The 5,224-nt window shown below is 39.8% G+C and overlaps 1 pseudogene; it reads right to left on the bottom strand.

The window, feature by feature from the left end:
- Positions 1-2,288: 2,288 nt before the first annotated feature.
- Positions 2,289-5,224, bottom strand: part of LOC105887665 — a 5,773-nt pseudogene continuing 2,837 nt past the window's right edge.

Below are 5,224 nucleotides of genomic sequence, written 5' to 3'. Positions count from 1 at the left end.
ACCTACACCCAAGAGTTGGAGGTTTCTGTGAGCTGTGATGCCACAACACTCTGCCGTGGGTGACAAGATGAAATTCTGTCTCCAAAAAAAAAAAAAGGAAAAGAAAGAAAAATAACCTACTTGACAGCTGGAAGTATGGCTACAAAGAAAAACGATTTATAAAGCTATTAGCAAATGGGGGCTGGATTCACAGAACTGAGCAGTAACAGTTTTGGACAAATATTTCTCATGCCCCATTTGCCACAGGATTGTGGAGCTGGCCTCTGGACCGCACAACCAGACTGTTCTTATACACTTGGGAGGTTTGGGCCTTGGAGACTGGATGTAGCCAGCTAGACTAGATAGTCTAACTATAAGATGCAAAACAAACAAGACCACTATAGGCTCAGGTTACCCGAATGTTTTATCATTACTGATTTTCTCCTTCAGGTCCACTGTAAAAATCCAAATGTTTCTATTCTAGCATGCAAGGAAAATAGTCACCTCTCAGCTGTGAAAGTGACCTGAAGGTGTGTGATATTCTGTTTTTCTAAGTTTAGAGCCTAAATGATTTCAAATCCTTTTCGTTTCAAAAGTATTATTTTTATTATTATTTTGCAGTTACTTCAAGTTCATGAAACTTAAGGGCCCATTCAGGAAGTATGTTAATCTTTGAAGGAATGATCCTTAAAAGGGTTGGTCCAAGGATTTATTAATTAATATTTGGGAAGCAATGCTAATAAAGAGGAAAAGGATTGCTTTGCCCATCCTAAGCACTATTTTACTTAAAATTGCAGAGAGCTCTCATCTGTTTTTAAATTTTGTGTTGGTACTTTGGTGTTACAGCTAAAGTAGATTAAGGTATTATGAAAATGGAAAATGCTCTTTAATTTCTCTATTTGATTAGGAATCTCCCATCAGGGTGCCGCCTGTGGCTCAGTCAGTAGGGCGACAGCCCCAAATACCGACGTTGGCATGTTCGAACCTGGCCCCAGCCAAACTGCAACAAAAAAATAGCCAGACATTCTAGCGGGCACCTGTAGTCCCAGCTACTCAGGAGGCTGAGGCAAGAGAATCGCCTAAGCCCAGAAGTTGGAGGTTGCTGTGAGGTATGATGCCATGGCACTCTACCTAGGGCGAAAAAGTGAGACTCTGTCTCTTAAAAAAAAAAAAAAAAAGGGAAGAGGTTTGAAGAGGTTGGAAGGTTGGAAGGTTGGAAGCCAAGGTACAGTAGTTTGGAGTTACAACATACAACAATTGGGATACTAGTCTTTTCTTTTTTTTTTGAGACAGAGTTTCATTATGTCGCCCTCGGTAGAGTGCTGTCGCGTCACAGCTCACAGCAACCTCCAGCTCTTGTGGTCAAATGATTCACTTGCCTCAGCCTCCCAAGTATCTGGGACTACAGGTGCCCACCACAATGCCTGGTTATTTTTTGGTTGTAGTTGTCATTGTTATTGAGCAGGCCCGGGCTGGGCTCAAACCTGCCAGCCTTGGTGTATGTGGCTGGTGCCGTCCTCACTGAGGTACAGCACCGAGCAGGGATACTAGTCTTAAGTGTACAGCTGAGAGGTCCTATCTTCCTCCCTTGTTCCCACCAGCTGTCTTTATTTGAACACCCTTCATGTGACACAATGAGAACTGGAGGAAAGGATGGTCATTTGAAACTGTTTCTCCTTGGCAGAGAAACAAACTCATTGCCTAAAATATCATAAGGTCTTGCAGTGAGTCAATATAAACGTTTTTAATAGGAACCATGGTTATTTTCAGGTACTCAATACATTTTATTTGCTGAAAGGGTAGGCTTCATTAACAAATGCTCTTTTTGTTGTTATATTTATATCCCGATGCATGAGAACATAAACTTTATTTGCCAACTATGGGAATTAACTTCAATTAATTAATTTTATAAGACTTAAAAGGATTTAGAATTTTTTTTAACATTAGATAAAGCATAATACCATTATTTCCAGTCTGACTAATTTTAAAGCCTGAGATTATCTTTCTCACAGGAAAGACTCTGATTTGTGGATTTTCCACACCACATGCTTTTCCAGCTTCTAGATCTCTTGAGGTCATTTCATAGATTTTTAGAATCTTTTATAAGAAGGAAAGCTAGTCCAATGTTTTGGTTCATTCAGAAGTTCTAATAGCTGAGATGATAGAACACTTAGCAAAAAACTGCTTTCATGATACTATTTCAGGAGTTGTGACCCACATTTGTTTTTCCCCTTAGTTCCAAGTAACATTACTGCACAACTTTTCCAGGTTGCACTAAACAATAAAATACTAGAGTTTAAAGACATGGTCTAGGCTGGGCATGGTGGCTCACATCTGTAATTCTAGCAATCTGGGAGGCCAAGGCAGGAGGATGGCTTGAACTCAGGACCAGCCTGAGCAAGAGCAAGACCCCATCTCTGGTAAAAATAGAAAAACTAGCCCAGCATTGTGGCTGGTGCCTGTAGCCCCAGTTAGTTGGTAGGCTGAGGCAGACGATCACTTGAGACCAAGAGTTTGAGGTTGCTGTGAACTATGATGCCACAACACTCTAGCCTGAGGCAACAGCATGAGATTCTGTCTCCAAATTAAATAAATAAAGACATGATTTGTGTGTTCTGAAAAGTTTCTATCTGAGCAATTGGTAAGAATATGTGGAACTGGGCATAGTCTTTTAAATGGGATTTGCCTCAGCTATGCTTTAATGAGCAAAGTGGTGGTCAATGGTTTATAATATACTCTTGGGTTTGCACACTGTTGAACAGCTTGGTCTGCCTTTAGCCTGTAATGCACTTCTTGGACCCCAAAGCAGTTTCATTTTGTTGTCATTTTGGATAAAAGACACTGTTATAAATACCAGGTGATGTAGAAGCTTCCAGCTGTCTATAGATTTTGTTCTATACTTCTTCCAAATTATAGAGATGTCTATGGGCACATGGCTTACAAACTAGGGATGCTTATGACCAGACCCCCTCATAGCTAGAGACGACCATGTATCCAACGTGTCCCTAAGGGAATATCAATGAAAGAGACGTGTTCTGTTTGCAGGTTAAGATTTGAAAGCAATGCATGTCTACCCCTCCCTGCTTCTTCCGTCTCTGGATGGTAAAGGTGGACCATCTTGGGACTGAGTTTCAATCATACAGGTGAGAAAAATACCCTAGGCAAAGGAGAAGAAATGAGTCCTTCATTTTTTTTTTGTTCAGTTAATGTTTACTATGAGTCTACTCCATGCAGGCAGCGTTTTGGTTGCTGATGGTGTGTCGGTTAACTACAGAGAACACAAGCACTACTCTCCTTGAATTCAGATGGATGATAATAAAAAGTAAATATGTATAACATATATCAAGACAGAAAAAAAAAAGAGTCAAGATAACACCAAGAGTTGCTGCTTCAGGAACTTGAAAAATAGGGTTGCTGTTAGGGTAAGTTGAGAAAACTGTAAGAGGATTTGGAGGGAAATATCTGTGACTCTGTATGGACGTGTGAGGGTTGTGATGCCTACCAGACTCCAACTGAGGTGTCAAGTGACCAGCAGAAATTTGGGTCTGCAACTCAGAGGGATCCAGACCAAAAATATTTGTATTTTATTATTATTTTTAGGGACAGAATTTCACGTCATTGCTCAGGCTAGAGTGCAGTGGTATGATCATAATTCACTATAACCTCAAACTCCCGAGTTCAAGAGATCCTCGCACCTTAGCCTCTCAAGTAGCTGGGACTATAGGTGCATACTATCATGTCTCTTTAATTAAGAAGAAAAATTTAGAGATGGTATCTTAAATATTGCCCAGGCTAGTCTCAGACTTCTGGCCTCAAGTGATTTTCCTGCCTTGGCCTCTCAAAGTGTGGGGATTACAGGCATGAGCCACTTTGCCTGGCCTCAGACTAAAAATACTAATATGTAAGTCATCAATATAGAAGTATTTCTCAAACCTCAGCTTTTGTAACCAGAAAAGTGGAAGGCAGGAGGAGAAGAGACCTGGAAGAGAAGGATAGCAGGTTGAGTCATGAAGGAGGGAACTTAGAGAAATTGTCTAGGACGGGGGTTTGGCAGTGACCATTACGAGGCAGGTATGGGATGATCCTTGGTGGGTACATTCTTTTCATATAATACCTGTCCTATGTACACTATTTGAGTCTTCCTATATTTGTTTATTCCTTCGCTTATTTATCAAATATTTGACAAGAGAGACACAGAACTAGGCAGTAGACATAAAATGGCAAGCTGAGTAAACATGATTCTTATCTTCATGGAATTTACAATCTAGTAGAGATCACAGATTTTAATCAGATAATCTATTTTACTTATAAACACATAGTGGCCAGCTACATTATTCTAAGGACTTTATAAATACTGTATTAACTTATTTAATACTCATAAAAAGATATGAGTTAGTTGCCATTATTATCCTTATCTTATAGATGAGAACATTGAAATAGAGAGAAAACCTGCCCAAGGTCATCTAGTTCATCGTGGGGCAGTATTTAAATCCTGGCTGTCTGGCACCGAGGTCCATGCTCTTAAGCATTTATTTACAAACTCTGATGAGGGTTCCGTGGGAAAAATAGAGAATGCTACAAACCCTTCTGACTAGGGTATCTGATCTAATTTGAAAAGGAAAAATGAAATTAGATGAGAAGTTTTTTAAAAGGTGTGATCATTAGTGTCAAATGCTCCATGTAGTTTAAGCTATATAAGATTAAAAACAGGACGTTGGATTTGACAATAGGGAGATCAATAGCAAATGTGTTAAGAATGGTCTCAGAGCATTCTGGGAGCAGAAGATAAGTTGCAGTCAGTCTAGGGATAATTGTTAGAGCTAAATGAGGAGGAATAGGCTACCTTGGGAGGTGGGGAGTTACCCTTTTCGGAAATTTTCGTAAAACTAGGCTAGAAACCACCTACCATGGGCTGGGCACGTAGTAAGTGCTCAACAAATATATGCTTATTAACTGGTAAGGATGGTATAGTGTTATATGGCTTGATCAGATAAACTTCAAGATCTCTTCCAACCGCAAGATTCTATGATTCAGACTTTATGATAACATAGTGGGTTTGGTTATGCTACAGTTTCCCTTTGCCCTGGGAAAATGGCTTGATTGAGAAATTTATAATGGATGTAAGATTTTAGATTTGTCCTGTTTAAGACAAATTGTTTACAAACCCTGGCAGTCCAATTTGCTGATAGTTAATTATTAATTTTTAAGAAGATGGGCGGTGCCTGTGGCTCAGTGAGTAGGGTGC

This window comes from Otolemur garnettii, unplaced genomic scaffold (genome assembly GCF_000181295.1).
Source record: "Otolemur garnettii isolate 467f Iridium unplaced genomic scaffold, OtoGar3 scaffold00103, whole genome shotgun sequence".
NCBI lineage: Eukaryota > Metazoa > Chordata > Mammalia > Primates > Galagidae > Otolemur > Otolemur garnettii.
The sequence above is the reverse complement of the archived record's forward strand: the minus strand, read 5'-3'. Positions and strand labels throughout refer to the sequence as shown.